We start from the raw sequence: 22,397 nt of genomic DNA on the forward strand, positions 1-22,397 counted from the left end.
CAGCTTTTTAGACAGTTAATGCACCACAACTGTTCAACCACAGTGGACTGCTTTGCCAGAGTGCTGCCACCCCTAGAATGGGATTTGGTACATTTCATACCCCAATGAATTTAAATTGTATGGAGCTGATATTTCATACAAAGGCAAGTGCCAGTGAAATCTGCATGCTTAATATGCACTCTCTAACTCTCAGAACTAAGCAGTTGATCTATGGGGCACAAAGGGATCATCCTTCTTTCAAAGAGAATATTTTATGACCAGGCAGTTTAAAAGGCACAGCCATAAACAACAGTTTGCAGCCCTCACCCTCTCGTCTTCAAAAGTCAAAAAGTTCATGTGAGGCCATGGTGTTGTAGAAACAAGCATTCAAGAAAGCCACCTGAAATGTTTTCCTTTTCTGTGGGGTCAACTGGATGTCTGATAGCTACTCAAGAGAGTCCGTATAAGTTACTTTATTATCTCTCTCTCTCTCTCTCTCTCTCTCTCTCTCTCTCTCTCTCTCTCTTCTCTTCTCTTCTCTTCTCTTCTCTTCTCTTCTCTTCTCTTCTTTTCTTTCCTCAGAGTGGGGCAAGGGATTATGTGCAGGCACAAAGTTGAAGGCTTTACAGCTAAAATCATAAAAATGCCATTTACTGTTTTTACACCATCACTGAACATTCCAGAATTTTGGAGACGGTGTCAATTTGAAATGTATAGCTCAATTTAATCTCATCACTGTGACTTTGTCAGGTGATTTACTTGAATAAATGAAAGAAATGAAATACCTGTTTTATTATATTGCATGTCCTGACTTTTGATTCCTAATATGTGCTGAATCTTGTCTTAACCATGCTGATATTTGCGAAGCCATTATTTTAAAACAACATCTTTTTCTTTTTTGTTCTAACTCAAAAGACAGACAAACAAACAAACAAACTCACTGCCATCAAGTTGATGCCTGCTCATAGTGACCCTGTAGGACTGAGTAGACCTGCCCCCTGGGTGTTTCAGAGACTGTAACTCTTTTTATGGAATGGAAAGCCTCCTCTTTGTCGCAAGGAGTGGCTGGTGGTTTCAAATTGCTGATCTTGAGGTTAGCAGCCCAGCACTTACTCACGACATCACCAGGGCTGCTCCCGGAGGTAAACACCTCACGAATAAAATGAGCATCCCACATCACTTCATTACTTTCAAATGCTTCGTGGAGAAGGAAGATATGAAGCAAAGAGCTGCCTCATGTTTCTAAACTATGGAGGGAGACCGGGGTGGGGGGGAAGGGGGGTGGTGGGGGTGCTTGAAGAATTTCAGGGTTTAGTCCTGCCTCCTCAACACCTCTGGGGACTCCGGGGTCTCACCCTCCAGCAGAATGAGCAATCACAAGAGGAAAGATGATTCTGTGAGGTCAGAGCTGTGTGCACCTTACGTGTGGAATTATGTATGTGAATCATTTATTGAGTTCTTGGTGCTGTCTGCAGAGTTAGAGAGACTATATATATATAGTCTATATGTAGACTATATATATAAATATATATTTCTGTCTTTGCAGAGTTGGCAAAGTTAAGGAAGCCAGGCATGTGTGCATGAAATCGAAACTCAGTGTACAAGGCGGTGCGGTGCCTGCCATTTACTACAGAAGTTGCAGACCGGGAGCAAGATTGCAGTAGCTCAAAGCCACCATGTAGGCAGCTGGGCTGGCACCCAGCTCCACACAGGCCCCAAAGGAGCATGTCACCAGGGTAGGGCCAGGGGTTAGTGTTTGCCTCATCCTTTACTAGCTTGATTGGAGAAGATACCTTTTCAATTCCTTTTTTTCCTCCTACAATAAATAATAAATAAATAACAATCCACAACAAAATGAGCCATAGTGACCAAAGACTGTCCTTTCTGTATGATGAAAACGACATTAAGGGGAAAGGGAGGTTGAAGAGCAGGACAAGCGTTTCCATTGTGCCTGCGTCTTGGGAGGTTGGTTCTCTCTCTGGGTCAGGCTGAAGATGTGAACTGCTCCAACTTATCGCTGCCCCAAAGCGAGGGTCCACGCAGAGGAGTTAACTCTCCAACCTCGGTCCCCCCCCCAGATCGCCCAGTGACTGACCACTGGGGGGACTTGAGGCTTTTGGAGACTTTTAGAATCGCTCTTCTCAGATGTATTCTTTGGGATGCAAGGGACATTCTTATTTCAGCTTAGGGGGGTTAGGTGGGCTGCGAGGGGGAAGAACTGATGAATTCACACCAGTTAAGGTGCCTAACAGGTTCCCCCCAGATAGCCTAAATGACCTTCACATGCCCTCCATGGTAGCCCCTGGGAAATATCACCTTTCCTCAGTCCCTTACCTTGCTCTGCTTCCCAGAGCCTGGCTGACAGGGGCAGGCACGCCAGCGTGAGAATTCGCTCTGCCCTCAGGAGCCAATGTACCAGCGAGGGGGAAACGATGGCCAGAAAATTGTTGCTATGGGCTCTGTTTTGTGGAAGTTCCAATGCTGGAGCAAGAATCTGATTGCTTGATAGATTCATGTCTCTCTCTCTCTCTCTCTCTCTCTCTCTCTCTCTCTCTCTCTCTCTCTCTCTCTCTCTCTCTCTCTCTCTCTCTCTCTCTCTCTCTCTCTCTCTCCCCCCCCCTTTCTCTCTCAATCCCCCTCCTGTCTAGCTCTCCCCCGCCCCCACCTTTTTCTTTGCTCTCTCCCTCTCCACCGGACTTCCAGCCGGACCCCACCACGGGGCCGGAGGAAAGCCTTACAGGTTGTCAATGAAACATGGAATTATTTCCTTTGATGGCTTAGATAATAGTAGGAGCCAAGGCGGTGAGTGAGGTCGGCTGAAACCAATGCAGTCCGGCCCGGGTTTGGGGAGCCAATCGCAAGAGCAGAGGGCGGGGCGTCGGCGCCAGCAGATAATTGCTAAGTGCATCCCTAGCACAGTTGGCCCGGGCTGCTGAAAGGTCTGGTCGCAGAGACAGGGACGCCTAATCCTCAGCGTGCTTCCCACCAGACAACCTCCTTCCACCGCGGAGCATCGAGCCCCTGGGCACCGGCCCCTCTGCTCCGCGGAAAAGGTACTTCTGCCTGCGTCTGGGGGTGCTGCTCCTGCCGTTCCATTCGCAGTGCCTTGCGAGGTAGTCTCCCAAGAGGGTTGCGGAAAGAAGAGAAAAGTTTAAGGCAGGAAACGCATCAAAGGTGGGAAATCACGGTCTTTTGTTGGGAGGAAACCAAGCTGACAATTTGGAAAACTTCTGGGCTGTCGAGAATGGGGTTTGTTTACTACTGCTAATGAGCTCAGCTCAGCTCTGTGGGAGTAGGGCTGGTGTTGGGCTAGGGTGCCTGCAGCCTTGGGTTGTAGATTCAGGTTGGTTGGGTGAAGGGAGTTGGAGTCCCTGAATGTGCGCTTTCTTGGGTACCCATCCTTGGGAGGCGACTTGTCAGAAAGGTGACTGGTTGGTTGGATTTTGTACTGTAGCGTGTGTTCCCTGGTCATGGTTTTGACCTGCACTTCCCAAACTATTGTGACCTTCAACTTGAATCCTTTCTCAAACTTCTCCTCTGACCTCCTGCCCACCCTGTCTCAGTTCAGGTTGCTTGGCAGGAGTCCCATTCACTTCCTGGAGGGTAGGCTGCTGTGCTATATGACATGGTGGGCATCTATATGTTCCACGGCTTGCTGAAAACCAAAAACGACCCAACACGAAACAGTCGCTCAGAGCAAAAGAAACCTCTTGGTCAATTAGTGGCCCCCAAGCTCAGAACTGCTACCCTGGCTTGGTATGCACTGGCCTAAAAGGGCTGGAGCTCAGTTTTAGCCTGTGTCAAGGTGACATCCTTATCAGAGCAGAGTGGCCCAGCCCTAAGCATCCTTGTCTGTGGAAGTGGAGGCTGATGGGAGGTGGACACCCCTTAGGACCCTCTCTGTTTAGGTTTGTGGACACCTTTGGGCCAAAGAGGTTGCTGGAGTCACCAGCTATATGCACTTCAGATAACCTCTCTTCATTGCGCCCAATGGCACCCTTGAGCCTTCCAAACTCATGATGGTGGTGTGTGTATGTGAGGGAATCCCAAGCCCTCCTTTCCCCCAGAGTCCAGCAAGGAAAGGTGTCCTGTGTGTGCACTTCCTAGGAAGCTGGGTCCCCTGGGGGTGGTAATGGTGGGGGTGGTGCTGTGTTGGGTCTTGAACTTCCACCATGACTTCATGCAGGCGGTTCCTAATTTTATGCCCGCAGCATTTCACCAGGTGTGTATCTGACCTGCTGGTCACAAAGAAGCTGCCAGTCCAGGGCTGAGCTTCAGAGGAGTCCCTGAGGCCCAGGGGAGTTCAGGGGGATTTGCCAATGCTGCTGGGTGCCCTAGACCTGAAGCTGAGCCTTTGGTTCCGAAGCCAAGCTGATGTTCCGGGGAGGGAGTCTCCAGCAACACCTTTTCCCTCTGACACCCGCCCTGCTGAGGTGCAGATGACAGTCTGGATTCTCTGCCTCCACACATCGCTTTCACTTTTTCATCTTTAGTTTCTTTAACCCCCACAACAGGTTCTCTTTCACCTCCTTTAGGCAGCTATTTTAGGTGGAAACCGTTATTCCTGACATTCCATTCACCATTTTTCTTTTAAGCTTCCTGACTTTTTTGTTGTTTTCCTAGTCAGGTTACAGCTAGCACTTCTTTGCACATGCTGTCTGACAATAAACAAAACAAACTTGCTTGCTGCAAATTAGAATTCCTTTTCACTGAGTGGGGATGGGGACATCTGAAGATGAAGCTGACGTTTTTTCCTTCTCTGGGACTTAATTGATGGAGAGGTTGCTCTTTCTGTGCCCTCACTATGACCCCAAGCAAGCCCAGGAGCGGCGACACTGTGCCACCAGAGCATCTTGAATGGGTACACCTTAGTTTTCAGGAAGAGAGTGATAACACTAGAAAATGCTTTGGTGTGGAGGACCAGAAACAGGGAGCTAAACTGAGGGTCCTTTCAGTTGATGCTGAGCTGTTAGATTTATGTCATGATAGAGGACATGAAAAGTAATGCTTTTCAACCAGCTTCTGGATGGTGACTCATGTGCTGAGGAAAAGGCAGGGTGGGGGAGGGAGCAGAAGGGAGCTCTGGGAAGTACAAGTGGGACACACTGGGGCGCTGGCTTTCCCTCCCTCTCCCTCCCTCTTGTTCCTCTTCCTTGTATTTCCCCCTTTGGAACAGAGATCATTAAAATAACAACTTTAGACTAAAAAAAGGATAATAGGAGCTGAAGAATAATTGACGAAATGCAAAACACCCTCTTCGCAGCTTCACCTTGGATGGGGTGTGAAAGCCAGGATCCAGGAATCACCCAGCTGAGCTGATGTGTGGCGGTGTCTGTTGGTCTATGAAGGACTTGATGGATGCTCAGGGAATTAAATTTGTTGTTCATTATGTCATCAAACAGTCGTATTCACCAGGACCCCAGAGAAGCACCATCCTTAGAGCCAGTGACCGCTCCTCTCCACAACTGGCCAATTAGAACGTGGGCCCTCTCACCTCTGTGGGGTAAAAGTGTTGCCTCTTCTTGCTGTCACAAGCCCAGCAGCACTTACCTGATCCCTTCCTTTCTCTTCTCTTCATCCCTCTTGGTCACCCTTCCTCTCACCTCTTTTCATCACAAACACATCAGCAACTAATAATCTCTTGGCCAGCCTGCTTTCAGCCTGTCATTGTGTGCTGGTTTTTCTGTTAAAGAAACCTGTCCCCTGAAAGAGGACTGCAAACGTATTAAAATTTTTATCAAAGACGAGCCTTTTAGCCTTTCCTTTTTTAAAATTTAATTTTGGGATTTGGGGGAAATCAAATAAGCACGCTTATTGTGTTGGGGTGCTTTGGTAAGTGCAGTTAAAGTGTGTGTGTGTGTGTGTACATGTTCAGCCTCTAGTTAACTGAGGGGAGGGGGCGTCTGGAGGTCTGGAATAGTCTGGAGCATCCTCTGGAAATTGAAGTGATTGGAGCAAGAGCTGTCGGTTTCTTAAAGATGAGGGTGAAAGTGGATTCAAAATAATCTAGCCTCGAAAACCATATCTATCCCCCTTTGCCACCCTTCACCCCTACTCAATCATTTGTTTAGGAAAACTTGGCTGCCCAAATGATTAGGGTAGAGTTCGTCATCTGATTCGCGTTTCTTCACACACACTCCCAGATCATCTCCAGCTGGGGGTGATTTAACCCTCAAGCAGGTAACTGAATAATCTTACTTAAATGTGACCTGTAGGCACACCTGTCTTTCCTCTTTCCCGTCTGGTGCTTTCTTCTTGGTATTTAAGGGACACCCTGCTCACCTCACTTCTGAACGGGTTAAACTGGGGGAGTCTGGAATTCTGGGATGTACACAGGGAGTCGGTCCTGGGGGAGCAATGAGGTAATCCTTTCTCCAGGTCTGCTCCCGCAGACCTCACGAGAGAGCACATGGAATGATGCAGCTAACCTGCAGGAGGCAGGCCGGCCAGATGTTTCTGAGCGCAGGCTTGTCTTTCTATGGGGCTGCCCCACCAGACTCAGGTTGTCAGGATTCTCACTGGCCTGACAGCCACCCACCAGACTGACCTTGAATCACCCGCAAGGTGTGAAGTATGCCTTTCCGCCTCCCGGTTTCTTTGTTCTGTGCGCTTTGCTCACTCCCAAATCTCTCTATTAAGAATGAGAAATGAACAAACACACTCCTTCCTACCAAGGTGTGAACAGCAAACATTGGTACCTCCTGCAGGTATCCACTAGGAGGATTGGGCAGATCTGAGTTGAAATCGTTGGGATTATACTATACGGGGGCCCTTCGCATTTTCGTTGAGTCAGACCGGACCCCTGCTTGCACGCCTGTCAAGGACATGCTGCAGCACATCCTTGTGATGGCAAATATTCAAGGTTCAAATTCAAATATTCAAGGTTCAAATTCAAATATTGTGATGGCAAATACTCAAGGTTTGGCATCTGGGGCTGGGTTCCTTAGATTTGACCTTGGGTCATGGCCAAAGCCCTTTGTGATTGTCTGTTGTTTCATACGTGAAGCCAGAGGCTGGAACGGTAGTCTTTACAGGGCCCTTTCTTTTCCGGCCAGTCTCCCTGGATGTTGCTTCTGGGTGCCTCGATTCAGGAACCACGGGAGAAGGTCCCAGAGCTTACAGTGCCCACCACCAGGTTCGGTGAGGGCCTCCGAGCTAGGATGCCGGAGGGCAGGTCAGAGGAGTGGTGGATGTGATACCAGAAGAACAACAGGCTTAGGGGTGATGTAATAACTGATTTTGGTTTAGGAGGGGTTGTTATATGGAGGATGGGGACCAGCTGTTCCCCATCTCCAGTAAGGACTGAGCGAGAGAAAATAGACAGAAATTGCAGCAGATGGACTTAGATTAGGTATGAAGAAGAATTTTCCATCAGTAAGAGTTGTTAAAAAGGGAAGGTTGTGGTGCCTCTGTTGTGATCTTCAGGAACTGCGTGAGCTGGAGGTTTTAACTAGATGAGAAGCCAGAGGGTCGTGAGGAGGGGACAGGCCAGGGCCATGTAGTCTAGGCATGGAGCCTTCTCCCCACAAGGGCCCCTAATCTCTGAACCCCACTTCACTCTAACTACACTCTCCAAGTGACTGAAGATCAAAATCCTGAGACAACTGGGCAGAGGAGGATGGTCCACCCTGCCTGTGCTCCAGCGTAAGGAGCCACCTCCTTCTCCCACTCTCCCCCCAGCCACAGGGTGGCTGTCTCTACTGTCCTGGGCTCGGGGTTGGGGTCGGGGGAGTCCTTTCATGGAGTCTCATCCTTTCACTTCCAGATGTGGCACAAGAGGCCCAGAGAGGAGTCAGTGGAGACCATACTCAAGGTCCTGTATCTCCCAGCACAGTCCTCTTGGCTTTGTAGCTCCTTTTTCTTCTCATTTTCAAATTGAATACACCGTTTGCAACTTCTGGGGACCTAATTTCTCTTTAACCAATGGCTGAGACAGGGACATCTGCAGCTCAGCAGTGTTTATTGAGTGCTCATTACTAACATAGGTGCTCAACTCCAGCTTCCCTGATCCACAGCAGGCTCCTGAGTTCCAAGGAAGAGGCTGGAAGGGGCCTGTTGTAAGGTCAAAGGTGGGGGTGGGAGTGGGGGTGTCAGTGTGCTTGAGTGCTTCCAAAAGTGGACCAGAAAGGAGGGGACACAGAGAGCAAGGAACCGGGGGGGGGGGGGGAGCAGAGAGAGAGAGAGATGGAAAGAGAGAGAGAGAGAGAGAGAGAGAGAGGATTTTATCTGAATCTTTCAAAGGTAAAGACTTTAGATATTTAATTCAAACTCATCAATGGGTAAATAACACAAGAACTAGAAATGAAATGAGCATATCTCTGGGAAAGACACTTGGCCAATTATATTTACAAAACAAAATAGACTTTTGAATTTCAAAGTCTCATTTCAGACAGAAGCATGGGGCCGGAATTCATCATTCCTCCTGGGCAGACTTGAAACATGTCTGAGCCAGAAACATCTTGTGGGTGTGCTCAGAGGCCCCTGGAGGGGGCATTAGTGGTTGGGTGGAGAAAAACGGGTGGGGGGGTGCATGTGGTGAGAGGAGGGTGGGCCATCTCAGGGCCTTGAGTCTGGCCACTGGGCTGGGCAGGGAGAAGAGGCGCTGGTGCTACCGTGTAGCTGCAGCCTCTAGAAGACAGAGCTCTACTCACTTGGCAATGCACCAGAGACCATGGCTGTGGGACAAGGGGTGGCTTGAGTCACAGGAAGCAAGATAATTGGGCCAAATAACCCCCAAAATTCAACCAAAACCCACCGCAATTTTGTCAATTCTTACAGTGACTACTGCAGGACAGAGAAACACTGCCCCTTTGTATTTATGAGACTTTAAATGCTTCCAGGACAAGACAACCTCATCTTTCTCCCAAGGAGTGACTGGTTGGCTTGAACTGCTGACATTGCAGTTAGAAGTTTAATGCATGATCTGTTATACTACCAGGGATGCTTAGTGGGGCAAAGCGCACCACAAAGTCAGCGTGTAATCAGACAGTGCATGTGTGTAGTCACTGAGAGAAGAGAAGGCTCCAGGTGTGTGCTAGGTTAGGCCTGTGTATCAGCCGCAGGTTATCAACAGGGAGATCAGAACCCAGAGCTCATTGGTATCCTTCCCTGCTCTGAGACAGGCACTAGACAGAAGTTATTGCCCTACCTTCACGAACTGTCTTTATATTTCTATATGCATAAGAATGGGAAGACTGCCAGGGCCACAGGAGAGCCCCAATCTGCTGTGTGTCCACGGAATGGCTGGGACACAAGATGTGGAGGAGTCAGGGAGAGGAGAGAGGGCGGAGTGGGCGTCAGGAGCTGGATTGACCAGGGTCAGCTGCCTGGCTTTCAAGGGTGGTAGACAGGCTTGAAAACCAGCAAGGACTTGGGGTTGATGAAGACGAGGAAGAGGACTGGAATGGCAGGGGAATGGAGACCTGTGGGACTGGCAGGCACATGGGGAGAGAATTCTGGGAAACAGAGCCCCGCACTCTTGGAAATGAAGCAGAGGCTGGGGCAGGTTTGAATTGGGGTGGTTCCAGACCTCTGTGATGACTACGTCCTTCCAATGCTGTTCAGTTATTTTCACACGTCTGGGCTTAATGTCGAGGCTACAGATTGAGAGGAATGGGAAGTGACTGAGACAAAAGAGGTGGGGTCCTTGAGGGGCATGGGCATGTAAGCACTCAGCAGTGGAGTAGAAAGCTGGGTGATTGGAATCTACCTCAATGAGCTTTACAAGAAAGGGCTGGCGACCTTCCCAATGATCCCAGCCTTCAAATTGTGGGAGCATGGTTCTCCATTGCCACGCAGGGGGTTGCTAGGAATTAAAGTGAACTCAGCACAGGGGATATGGCGTATTCCACATAACTGGTATGTTCTGGTTGCATGCTTAATCTTATTTGAGATAGTTGGAGCAGGCATCTTGAAAAAAGTCAAACCCAAAGTGGGATGAGAAATAGATGATCTACAACCAGGTAAATGAGAGAAGAAGGCGGGGTGGGGGGCGGAGGGAGGCATTGCAGGGAGAGAGGAATCATGCAGGGAGAGAGAACCAGAGAGTTGCAAAACCCAGAAGCATGGAAGAGCATGGTGTGTGCTTGCCTGACACTCTGCGTCAGTGGTTCTCACCCTTCCTAATGCCGCGACCCTTTCATACAGTTCCTCATGTGGTGGTGACCCCCCAACCATGACATTCTTTCCATTGCTACTTCACAGCTGTCACTTTGCTAGTTATGATCGGGCGACCCCTGTGAAAGGAGTCTGGACCCACAGGTTGAGAACCGCTGCTCTACGTAGTCCTTGTTTGCTGCTGTGTCTGAGCCTGTGAGGTGTGTGGTTAGGGAAAGGAGCAGAGGAGGGTTGGGTGTGCTCCAGGGAAAGAGGGGCCAGCGGGTCAACCTGAGGAGTTGGGGCTAAGCAATTTGAACTGGCAACTTTTAGGCAGGAGCTAATGCACTTTAGGGGAAAAGAGAGATACTGCTATTTGTGAATTGGAGCGCAGGGGTGCAGTTTGGAAAGGGAATGGATTCAGAAGGAGGAGAAAACCTGGGACCTGCTGTTGTTGACAGGTGCCTTCGAGTGGCTTTTGACTCCTTGTGACGCCATGCTGTAGCAGGAGCCCCTGCTGGCTCTGAGGCCTTCTCACAGCCATTGCTGTTTCAGGCTGTTGCTGCCGCTGCTGTGCCAATCTAGCCGACGCAGGGTCTGCCTCTCTTTCAGCTGACCCTCTACCTTACCTCCTTCTCCAGAGACGTGTCCTTCCTGGTAACGCGCCCCAAGCACATGGAATGAAGTCTAACCATCCACTGTTCTAAGAAGCATTCTGGATGTCCTGCTTCCACGATAGATTTGCTCATTTCTGGCAGCCCGGGTATATCCATTCTTCTTGGTTAACAGTGCAATCAATTCTTCTTTCTCCCTTCTCTATTGTCAGTGTTCGCATGTGGATGAGGCGGTCGAAAGAACCAGGGCTGGGGTGACGCACACTTAGTACTCAAAGCGGCATCTTTGCTTCTGCCCAAGACCTTTTGCAGCAGACTTGGTGCATGCAGTACACCCTTTGAGTCCATGACGGCTGCTTCTATGGCAGTGATGTGGATCCAAGGAAAATGGAATCCTTGACAACTTCAGTAGCTGCTGTTTATCACGATGCTTCGTATTTGACCAGCTGTGAGGTGTTTGTTTGTTTGTTTGTTTGTTTTCCTCTTGGTGTGGAGCTGTGATCCCTACTGACAGATGTGTCCTTTGATCTTCATCAATAAGTACTTCTTTACTTCTCGCAAGCAAGATTGTGTCGTCTTCATCTTGCAGGTAGCTAAGGAGTCTACCCCCATCCCGATGCCGCGTTCTCCTTCCTGTTGTCTAGCCTCCCAGATTATCTGCTCAGTATAGGGACTGCATAGGTAGAGCCGCTCCACTTCCTTTCTGATCTCAAATCACCCAGTTTCCTTTGTTCTCCTTACATCACTACCTCGTGGTCTATGTCTAGCTTCTGCACGAGTCCAGTGAAGTGTTCTGCAATTTCCATTCGGCCCAATGCTATCCATGGTTTGTGCTGACTACCACACAGCCGTCTGCTTGTTGCGATGTTTGTGTGTTACTCTGATGCTGGAGACTGTGCCACCAACGTTTCAATTACCAGCGGGGTCACCCATGGTCAGCAGCTTTCAGCAGAAGCTACAAGGCTAAGAGAATAAGAAGGACCTGTTGACTCACTTAGAATGCAATGTCCAGTGAAAACCTTACGAAGAGGCAGACGAACACTGTTAGCTGTAGTGTCAGAAGATGAGCCTCTCACGTTGGAAAAACAAAACCCATTGACTCTATTGCTGACTCATCGTGACTCTTGAGAGTAGGATAGAACTGCCCTGTGAGTTCCCGAGACTGTATCTCTTTATGGGAGTAGACAGCCCTGTCTTTCTCCTAAGGAGCAGCTGGTGGTTTTGAACCGCTGACCTTGCACTTAGCAGCCTGACTGAGGCAAAGCTGCCACCTCAAACTAGAGTCAGCCTTAAGGACATGATTGGAATAAAGTTTTGGTGAGTTTGATTTACTGCGGTTGCCCATCCCAAAATGAGAAGAAACAACTATAAATATCTGTTCATAATCAGAAGGTATGAAGTATGACTCTAGAAAAATGGAAAGTCTTCAAAAGACAAAATGGAATGTGTAAAAGTTGGTGTCTTCGGGCTTTGGGAGCCGAAATGGCCTGGTGGTGGCTGTCTTGAATTGGACGGTCATATTAAGTGATGCTGGGACTGGAAATATTGAAGCCTTGGCTCTCGGGAGGGTTTAGGAGGTAATGTGCTGCTGCCCGAGTGAGAACTGATGGAGTCCTGGAGGAAGCCAACAGCAATGGTGAGCAGGCGGAGGGACAGCATCCAAGAGGCCTGCTTAGATTTTATGCATTCTCCTGCATCAGGGAAAAATGAAGCGGACACGTCCCCAGGAGAAGTTGATGGTTGATGAGGAAAGTAACCTGCTAGGTAAAGGATATTATTCCGAGCACGGGGCCCTTTGTGGAAGGCGGAGGAGAGGAAATGGGTTTCAATGACAGGAAAAGGATGCACGTCGGACATTAGAATTAAAGGCTTAATGGAGGGATTGTTAGACCCAGGTCAGCGTCATAAAATGAGAGCATGAGCAAATGCTCTTTTCAAAGGAATATTTTAAAAAATCAGTCTGCCCCTGATGGAAAAACAGGCAAAGGATATGACTAGATAGACCAGAACTACAAATGGCTACAGATGGTCTATCTCAAGAGTAGCTAACATGAGAGACTAAAAACAAGATCTCGCTATCGACCTCTCAGATGAGGAAAAATGAGCCATGATGACACTCAGTGTCGTCAGTGTTTCAAACTGGACATGCTCCAGCTGTACAGGTAGCACCAGGGGAGCCCTTTTTCAAAGACACACCCTTGGAATCAGTGAGCAAGTCCTCACCTAGAAATGTATCCTAAGGAACTCATCAGAGATGTGCAAGCTAGTTCTAATCAAGAGCGTGCCTTTCAGCATTATTCATGATAACCAAACATCTTGTGAGGGGATTAATTAAATCTACTATGGTTCACCCATAAAATGGAAAACCAAGAAGGCTATTACAATCACATTGAATAATATATAATAAGAATATAGCAAAATGCCACGTGGATTAAATAATTGGTGGTTTAAAGGTAAATAGCTTTTAACCTCAGTCTTGTGAGGATAAGGTGTAGATGTAGATAAACTAAAAGCCCAACCCCACCGCCCTCCAGTCAATCCTGATTCATCCCGACCCTAGAGGACAGAGTAGAATGACTTCTTTGGGTTTCTGAGGCTGGGACTCTTTCCTGGAGCAAAATACCTTCTCTTTTATTTCTCAGAGCAGTCCCAGTTTCAAACTACGGACCTTGCAGTTAGCAGCCCAACATGTAAACCACTGAGCCACCAGGGACTGTCATGTAGTTAATTATGGGAAAGAGACTGGAGTAGGAAATAACAATATATTCACAGCGATTATCTCTGGGTTTCAGGAAATACATGGTTCTTGATTTCTTGACTTTTCTTTATTTTCCACATTTCCTATAGCGAATCTATATGATCTTACCAAAGAGGAATAACATGCTTTTAAAATTCAAACCACGGATGTTTAGGCAGGATACTTACATCCACCAGTGGGTTCGGCATGATGCTGTGGTTACCTGCCTGTGTTTTCCCTGTGGCGAGAGAAGGTCAGTGGACCCGTGAAATCCCGCAGGTGTTAACCCCTATCAGGCCTTGCTGAACACCTGTGCTTGTGGCCCATGTGAGGGGCTCTGGTGCAGAGTCTGGTCTCAGTGGACTATTACATCCTTGGTCTTTCCTTCCTAGGCTCCTTCCTCTCCAGGTCCCTGTAGCCTACAATGGTCAGCTACACGTTTGTAACTCAGACCTCTCTTAGCATCTCTGCCATTCATCTGTCTAGCTTTGATACTTGAATTTTAAATTCCTGCAGGGCTACCCAAGGTGCACAGATTTCAGGGAAATTCCACACTAAGATAGATTAGGAAGGTTTGATGATCTATTTCAGCAAATTTACTCAGTTACTCAGTCACTCACTCACTCACTCGATCACTTGCTGCCATTGAGTCGATTCTGACTCATGGTGACCAAGAAAGACAGGGTAGAACTGCCCTGGGTTTCTGAGACCAGCATTCTTTATGGGAGTGGAAAATCTTGTCGTTTTTCACCAAGCAGCTGGTGATTTTGAACTGCTGACCTTGTGATTCACAGCCCAACTCATAACCATTATGCCACTTCAGCAAATTAGTCAACAAAGACCCTGTCGATAACAACAGAACATTGTTTGACGCCCCCTAGGTTGGAAGACACAACCCAATTGCTGCAACGATGCATTCTTACATACAAGGTTAATGAAGAGGCCGGAGCAACACTGACTTCACTGGGCAACTCCCAACAACATGGTAGCATTTGAGGTGGGGCACTTGCACGCACCAGGATGGTCAGTGTTCACACACACACATCCGAACATTTCACAGAGAAGAGGAGGCTCACTGAGGCTGAGACTCACCCAAGGTCATCAAGCTAGTGAATGGGCAAAGCTTGACATGGAGATAAAGAACTTTGATACCCAATCCCAAGGTCTTTCTGGGCAGCTTTTGGGGGCTCTGTGCACAATAGAAGAGGGCTGAGAGATTTCCTGAAGAAGGCGGGGGCTGCCTTTGCTCTCCTGCTTTTCAGAAGCCAAGTCTATGGCTTAGTTCACTTCTCAATTAAGTAGGACCCAATGGATCACTCTGGCTATCAAATTTGGAGATGCTACTTTGGGTGCTGAGGGCTCTCCAGAGGTGACCTCTTGGCTCTGCCTCCCGACTGCACATCTCATTTGCTTCCTGCTGTGTTTTCTTTGGTTGCATAAACTCTGGGCAGCCTGAGACAGCCCTGCGCAGGGTGGAAGTCACAGCTGGCTGGTTCTGTGATGTGTGCTGGGGCCACGTGGTGGCTCTCGAGTGCCTTCCCCCAGCAGGGCAGGGACTAGGTCTCATGGGCACCTCCTTGGGGCTTTTCCAGGCTTAATTGGGAAAAATTGGACAGGCCTTCTAGAAGGCAGGGCAGGATGTCGAGGGGTGTGGGTCGTGTGGATGATTTGCGGCTCTATTTATTTTAAGAAGAACTTGCATTTTTTTGGTGTTTTGTATTCACAGTGGGCAGGAAAGGTGTTACTTACCCCATTTTGCAGAGGAGGACATTGATACTTGGAAGGCAAAGCCATTTGGTTTAGATGGTACAGGCAGCAGGCAAAATGGCCAAGTGGGGAACAAGCCAGACTTCTGCTGTCCTACCTTGTGATCAATGACGACCCCTGGATGGTCCTATTCTGCCTGGGTTCAGGCCAAAAGAAGAGTGTGATACGATACTGGAAGACCTGCAGGAAACCATAGAAATCCAGCTGACTCGTTGCGTCGATTCTGCCTCGTGGTGACCCTGTAGGACCGCGTAGAATGGCGTGGGTTTTGAGGCTGTACGTCTTTAGAGGAGCAGAAACTTTCGTCTTTCGCCTGTTGAGAGACTTGTGGTTTTGAACTGCTGGCTTTGTGGTTCTCAGCCCACCTCACAACCCACTACACAACCAGAGCTCCTGCAGCACCAGGAACATGTACAACCTCAAAAGCAGACTCACGCTCATGGAGTCCGTCCTGACTCATGGCGGCCTGGAGGACAGGCCAGGGGAGAGCTGCCCTGAGGGGTTTCTGAGTGGAAATAGCCTCATCTCTTCCCCCCAGCACAGCTTGTGGCTTCAGCTGCTGACCTTATGGGTGATAGCCCAATGCGTCACGGCTGCACCACCAGCGCGGGTGTGTTTAACCACGCCCTGCAGTGGGAAGCCAAGGCTAGGTGCTGAGAGAATTGGGTGTCCTTCAGTGTGAGAGCGGTCTCACACTGGCTAAAGGTGGCATCGAGTCCTGAGCCCTGAGAACTGAAGGGGAAAGGCCATTTGGGTGGGCGTGGAAGTCTGGAGCCAAGAGCTAGCATGGGGCTCGCATGGCTGCTAGCTAAGGGGCTCTTTGGGGAGAGGCAGGGAGGGGCTTTGGATGCCCCATAATGCCAGGCGTTTCTTCATTCCCAGGAAACTCTTTACCCCAATCAGCTCCAAACAATTGTGGCCATGAAAGGCGAAGATCTAAGGTCAATGGGTGGAGGAAATATGTTGCCGGTTCTCCTTTCACCCTGCAGTTGCTCTCTCTCTCTCTCTCTCTCTCTCTCTGTGTGTGTGCTTCCTACTTCTTTCTCTCTCTGGTTTGCTTCTGTTGGAAATGAACTTGCCTGTGGGGGCCCAGGAAGAGAGCTTAAGAATTTGGAGGTTGTCTTTTGTACCAGTCCTCTTGCCTGTCAGGAAGGTGGGTTTTTAGAATACGGGGAAAGGAAGGAAAAGTGATGAGATGAGACAAAAACAACAAACAAACAAAGGAGGTGGGGGGACATATGTAGAAATAGATCGGGGATTTTAAGAGGGATGTTCAGGTATGAGGAAACAGGATTATAGCAAATTGAAATACGTAAGTAGCATCTCCTTTTAATTCTGAATTGTGGTATTTTCAGTGTAATAAGCTCCAAAACTTGACCCAATGTTACAAATGTGAAAACTACAGGAGCCCAGCGCTGGCCTTTGTTTCATATCTGTCATGTCTGGTCATCACCCTCACTGGACAGAGGTGGGAACTGAGATTAAGAGTGGTCCCAACTCCCTCCCCCATGTTAAGCTGCTAATGATTCTACTCATCCCCCGGGGACCAGCATTCTAAACCAGGTGACATAAGAGGGCCTGGAGGAGAGAGGGACAGGGATTACTCTCCAGTCTAGCCCCTGGAAGCTACTTCTCCAAGCTGCCCTCTCCTGATCCCTGGGGGTGGGGGCTCTGAGAGTCTCTGCAAAAGCTGACAACCTGGTTTTCTTCAGTCCATCTCTAGGACAGGTGAGAGAGGGATACCAGGAGGCACCTCCGGAGCTTGGGTTAGGGGACGCGGAGCTTTGATTGCCTGTGATGGGAGCAGCATGGTGCTCGTCCCTAGCCTTCGGTTTCCTTACTATGAGACAAGAACTCCTGCAATTGTATATATGTCCTCATTTATGCGCGCCTCAAAATATTTACCCAGTTGGAAAGGTTGGGAAAGCAGCAGTGGACAAACTACTCAATCTCCATGTGCTCGAGCTTGTGGTCTAGTGGGGACAGGCAGGTGACTGACAGCCAAGGGAGTCACAGGAGGGCTGCATAAGTGCAGAGAAGTAAATGAAACAGAGCAAACGGGCTAGAAGCCGGTTGGGGGAGTCCACCTGGTGCGCCTCAGAAGAAAAGCATGGAAAGATAGCTTAGAGAGTCCTAGGGAGCAGTTCTCTTCTGTAACACACGGGGTCCCCAATAGCCAGGGTAGACTTAATAGCAACAAGTTTGACTTTTGTGGTTTTGGGGGGAGAAAGTGTTCTCGAGGAGCCGGCATGGGAGGTCACAGAAAAGTAACAAATGAGCCTAGACCTTAAGGCAATGGTAGGTGATTCACTTGGCTATTTAGGGAAGCACCATCGGGCTGAAAAAAGTTCCTGAACCTGGAGACATGGGTGAGCTACTGGGTCAGCACAAATTTCTTTAAGCCACTGGGAAGTTTAGAGCAAAAGAGTGACATAGTCCAACCATTGTGGGAATGTGCCACTGTGGCTGCTGTACTGAAAACTCTCATAAGGAGGCTCGTGAGAAAGGACCAGCCTGTAGGCCTGATGGTATTCCCACAGGGTGGTTGGTGGTGTGGGTCTCAGGGTGGCAGCACTGGAGGACTGGGGAAGTGATCTAAATTCTGGATACATGTATTTTCAAGGTTGGGCTGCCAGGAAGTGCCAATGGTGTGAGGTAGGGTTTGATAGGAAGGGGGCTGGTTCTTGAATGACAACCCCCCCCCCCCCCCGCGCCAGGCTTTTAGCCTGGATGTCAAAGACTGTGAAAGGAGCAAATTAGAAGGGCAACAGGAAGTGATGAGTTTGTTTTGGGAGGTGTTAGTCCTTTGAATGAGACTATCCAGCAGGTGTTCGGTTAGAGATTATCAAGTGCATGCATGTAGGAAGATCTGGGGTCTCTAAGTCTAGATGGAGCACACACCCACTGCCATGTTTGATGCCCACTCATATTGACCCAACGTTGAGCTTCTGACATGATGAATCTTGCTGGGAGCAAGCAGCCTTGTCTTTCTCCTGTTGCGTGGCTGGTGGGCTTGGTTGGCTGACCTTGTGGCTAGCATTCTGACACCTAACCCACAGTACCACCAGGGCTCCCATGTAGAAGAGGGATCAGCAGACTTTTCTGAAAGGGTCAAAGAGTAAATCTTTTAAGCTCTGTGTGTCCTACAATCTTTGCTGCAGCTATTCAATTTGGATGTCATAATGTACAACATAATGTACAAACAGCCAGAGCGAATGCATAAACGGATGTCTATGGATAATGCATGACGCATAACTATTTTCTAATGGAAAATACAAAACCATAGTCAACATTTGGGGGTGGAGCTTGCTGACCTGAGATCTGGGGCGTAAGCATGAACTAACGAATATCACTGGAGGGAGTAGAGAGAGGGGAAACCAGCGAAAATGATTGCTTAGAAACAACCAAACATTTTCCAGGAAGCAGGGAGTGATACGCTGACCCAACCACTGCCGCTGTATGAAGCCTCTCAAGAGGGATGGACACAAGTGGCCGCAACAAGGGGCTCCAGCACAGGAACAATTGGGAAGGTGCCGTGGGGCCGGGCAGTGTTTCTTCCTGTTGTACACAGGGGCTCTCTGGGTTGAAACTGGCTCGATGGCCCCTGACAATAATGTGAACTAAGAAGAGGACTGGCCACTGAACCTTAGCAACCTGGAGGCCTTTGGTGACCTGCTGATGCAGGGTGTGGGGAGCTTGGTTAGAGGGCGCTCACGAGGGAGTGGAGAGGGGCATTCCAGAGAGCTAACGGAAGCTCTTTCTGTCCGGGGACAGGACAAGAACATCAAATGTGGAACGGAAGTCAGTTTTGTCTCCCAGAAGTGGGAAAGGTGATGACACCTGTTTATGCTCAGGGAAACAATCTAGAAGAGAGGATGCAGAGATGGGAGGGAACACCAAGAAACACACAAAAAAATAAAATAACCATCTCCCTGCTATTACGTCGATTCCAGTCCATACTGTTCCTAGAGAACAGAGCAGAACGACTCCATAGGGAACCTGAGCTGTCCGTTACTACAGAAGCAAACACCTTCCCTCTCCTCTTGGCTTCGACCTTTTATTTAGTATCACGGTGCTGAACCCGCTGTGCCACGTGGACTCCTGACGGACGTAAAGAGGGGCGGGAATATTGTAGTGATGATCCTGAGGAAGGGGGTGGGTCGGTGGCCTGAGACCCAGGGGCAGGGAGGGCCAGGAAGAGCTGGCAATTTGGGCAGTTGTGGGAGAGGAGCAGCGCCAGGAGGCACCAAGGCACGTGGGCGGGTGGGAGGCTGTGGTGGGGTGGGTGGGGTTGGGTATGAGAGCAAAGGGAAAGACCTTGGTCCACCATGCGAAGGGCATGGATACCCGTCCTCCCCTGTGCAGAGAGGCAGAGGGACTCCAGGCAAGGACAGTGGAGGGTCCCGAGTCTTTAAATCAGCATCCAACGGTTTCTGATGACGCTACCACTTGAGCTTTTCACGGGCGAGGAGGCTCTGTAAATTCTGAAGAGTTATGACTGAATTAATAAGGCCAAGATAAGGGCAGAGATGGAGAATCCTCAAAACGAGTAGGACTGTATTTAATTTTTTTTTAAGGAATCACGTGCCTGGTGGTAGTAAACGTTTTCATCAGAAGGCTGGCAGCAGGGCAGCCGGTGGGGGCCCGAGAGCCTCTGAGCCTGGCGTTAGGAGGGCTGAGGGGTGGCCCCCAGGGTTTTCTCTTTCCCTGGAAAGCTCCCCCCTGATAGAACTGGTTTGCTTCTTACACCTTCTTAGGACACTCAGAGAAGTCTCTGGGTGTCACGAATGATGAAGTGCCCAGCTTCTCACCCATTTCATGGTGGTTTCAAGCCTCCCTGAGGCACCTTGGAGGAAAGGCCAGGCTGTCTGAAAGGTCCAGTCTGGGAAACCCTATGGAGCAGTTGTAGTCTGCTCGGGGTCAGCACGAGTCTGAATGGAGGATCACTTAAAGAAAAATCAGGAGATGGAGGGGGAGGGAACACAAGGGAATGGTTATTCTCTTAACTTTTTTACCTTAAGAAAATTACCCAGAAAAGGAACGCATCCAGGGCCACAGGACTTGAGAGGAAGAGGGTAGAACTCAGAAGGTGGGGACTGAACCACTGACCTCCTGGTTAGCAGCCCAATGCTTAACCCAGTATGCCACCAGGGCCCCTTTAGCCAGAAGGAATTGAGAAAGCCCAGTGGAGTGGTGGAGGAAATCCTTGCAGAGGGAAGGGGCCTGTGCGGTCGTCCCAGTGTGGAAAAAGGGAAACCGTGTTAGGAAGCTTGAAGACATAGAGCAGCTCCTTCATTCTCTTTGGACAGTTCTCAACCCCACCCCACTGGCTGCCGTGCATCCACTCCATCCAGGGGAAGGAAAAGTGCTGGTGGCCCAGGCGCTCGCACCACCAGCAGCGCTGTGCTGGACAGCTGAGGCTGGCTGCTACTTCTGTCAAGACTGGCAGTCCCGGAATTGCTTGGTGCTGTTCTACTCTGTCCGAGAGGGTCACTATCAGTCATTATTGCTTCGAGGGCAGAGGGAGCACTGATAGCTCTGTGGATAAGTCACTGGTCTGCTAACCACAAAATCAGAAGTTCAAAATCACCAAACGCCTTGAGTGAGAAAGATGAGGCTGTCTGCTTCTGTAAAGATGCGCAGTTCTCAGAACCCCGACATGAGGTCACTATGAGTCAAGCTCACAGTGGGTTGGGTGGTGCAAATCAATGGTGAGGGTGTCCCGCTCTAAAAGGAAGGTTGGAGCTGTGTCTACGCAGAGGTGCCTTAGAAGAATCCCTGGCGTTCCACTTGTAAAAGAAAGTCAGTCCTTGAAAATCCTGGCACACAATTCTCTACCGACACCGTGGGGTCACCGTGAGTTGGAATTGCCGTATGGCAGCTAATTCAGGGAAAGAAAAAGGCACAGACCAGTAGGCCTCCTTGGGGTGTGCAGCTTGGAGGAAATGGACAAGTGGGGCCCTAGGGAAGGACAATGACTTGGACTTTGGGGAAGAGGATTGATTATCTAATGTCAAAAACATGCCCCAAACAGGGTCCCTGGGTTCAGCCAAGGTTGGAAGGTACACTCAGGGTACTTCAGAGAGACTCCCAGGGACCAGGTTTACATAAAGGCACCATCAGCCCAGCTCAGCTAAGCCTTTGGCTTTACAGGGTACGGGGTGGGCCCTGGGCCCAACACTTTTCCTAGAAGAAATGTTGGAGAGTAAAGGGTCTCAAACTGAGTGGTCTCCTAAGGAATGAGGTTGCTAGTGGGAGTGGTGAAGACAATAAGGACTTTGGGGTTGAGGATTCATCAAGGGGAAGGACTCTCTCCTGTTTTTTCTTCCAGAAAGCTTGTTTCTGGAAGCTGTTTAGAGGTAAGATGGAGATAGATCACATGGTGGTGAGAACCAGTTCAAACCAGCTTCCATTGAGTCTGACTCATGGCTGTGACCTTCCAGAGCACACGCCCAGACCTCTGTCCTGAGGATGTCAGGGTGGATTCAAAGGACTCACCTTGATTCGTCACTGAGCACGAACCGCCTGCATCTCTCTGGGCCACTCCCCCAAACTCTCTTCAGCCCTGGTTGCCAAATCTGTGTGGCTTCCCCAGAATTCAGTTTCTTCAGTTGCAAAATACCTAAAGATCCCTATCCCTGAATTGTGTGGTAGGGATTAGACAGAGTGCTAATGCACAATGTTCATAACTGAAAGGTGGGGGCGGTGGGGGTGTCTTCTCTCTGAAGCTGCAGGGTTAGTGGGCTGGGCTGAGGAGGAGCCTGGTTCTGCATGATTCTGCAGTAGTGAGTCTAAAGGGCCTAGTAAAAAGGCCAGTGGACTTGTTTCCTGAACTTCAGGGCTTATGTGAGTCCTCCTACATAGCCTGCTGCTGGTCAAGGATTTCTGGGTCTTTGGAAAAGAAACGGCAGAGAAAAACAAGGTAGCAGCGCTGAAGAGTGCAGTACCTTCAAAAAATAAATCCTAGGGAGGAAACTCGGAGCACTGCAAGGACCATAATATTGAGAGAGATTTAAAGTGCACCGAAAAATCCCTGCAATGCTTAAAACAGCAGTAACAGATTTCTCATACAAATCAAGTGATTTGTGGGAAAACCCTATCCTTCTCCCTAACCTGAGCTGAAGTGAGCGAAGCTCATCTGGAGTTGCAGAGTGAGCTCGGAGGCAGGCAGGCGCCAGGCTGGTTTAGGATCCTGCAGCATGAAT

At 49.2% G+C, this 22,397-nt stretch overlaps 1 protein-coding gene across 1 annotated transcript in view; it reads left to right on the plus strand.

Annotated features, from left to right (window-relative positions):
* Positions 1–2,904: 2,904 nt before the first annotated feature.
* The window catches only part of ZMAT4 (zinc finger matrin-type 4), a 501,960-nt gene continuing 482,467 nt past the window's right edge, over positions 2,905–22,397 (plus strand). Inside the window, exon 1 of the mRNA XM_075555744.1 lies at positions 2,905–3,032. The gene's annotated coding sequence lies outside the window, so the exon portion shown is untranslated. The remainder of the gene's footprint in view (positions 3,033–22,397) is intronic.

The sequence above is a fragment of the Tenrec ecaudatus genome, chromosome 8 (assembly GCF_050624435.1).
Source record: "Tenrec ecaudatus isolate mTenEca1 chromosome 8, mTenEca1.hap1, whole genome shotgun sequence".
Taxonomy (NCBI): Eukaryota; Metazoa; Chordata; class Mammalia; order Afrosoricida; family Tenrecidae; genus Tenrec; species Tenrec ecaudatus.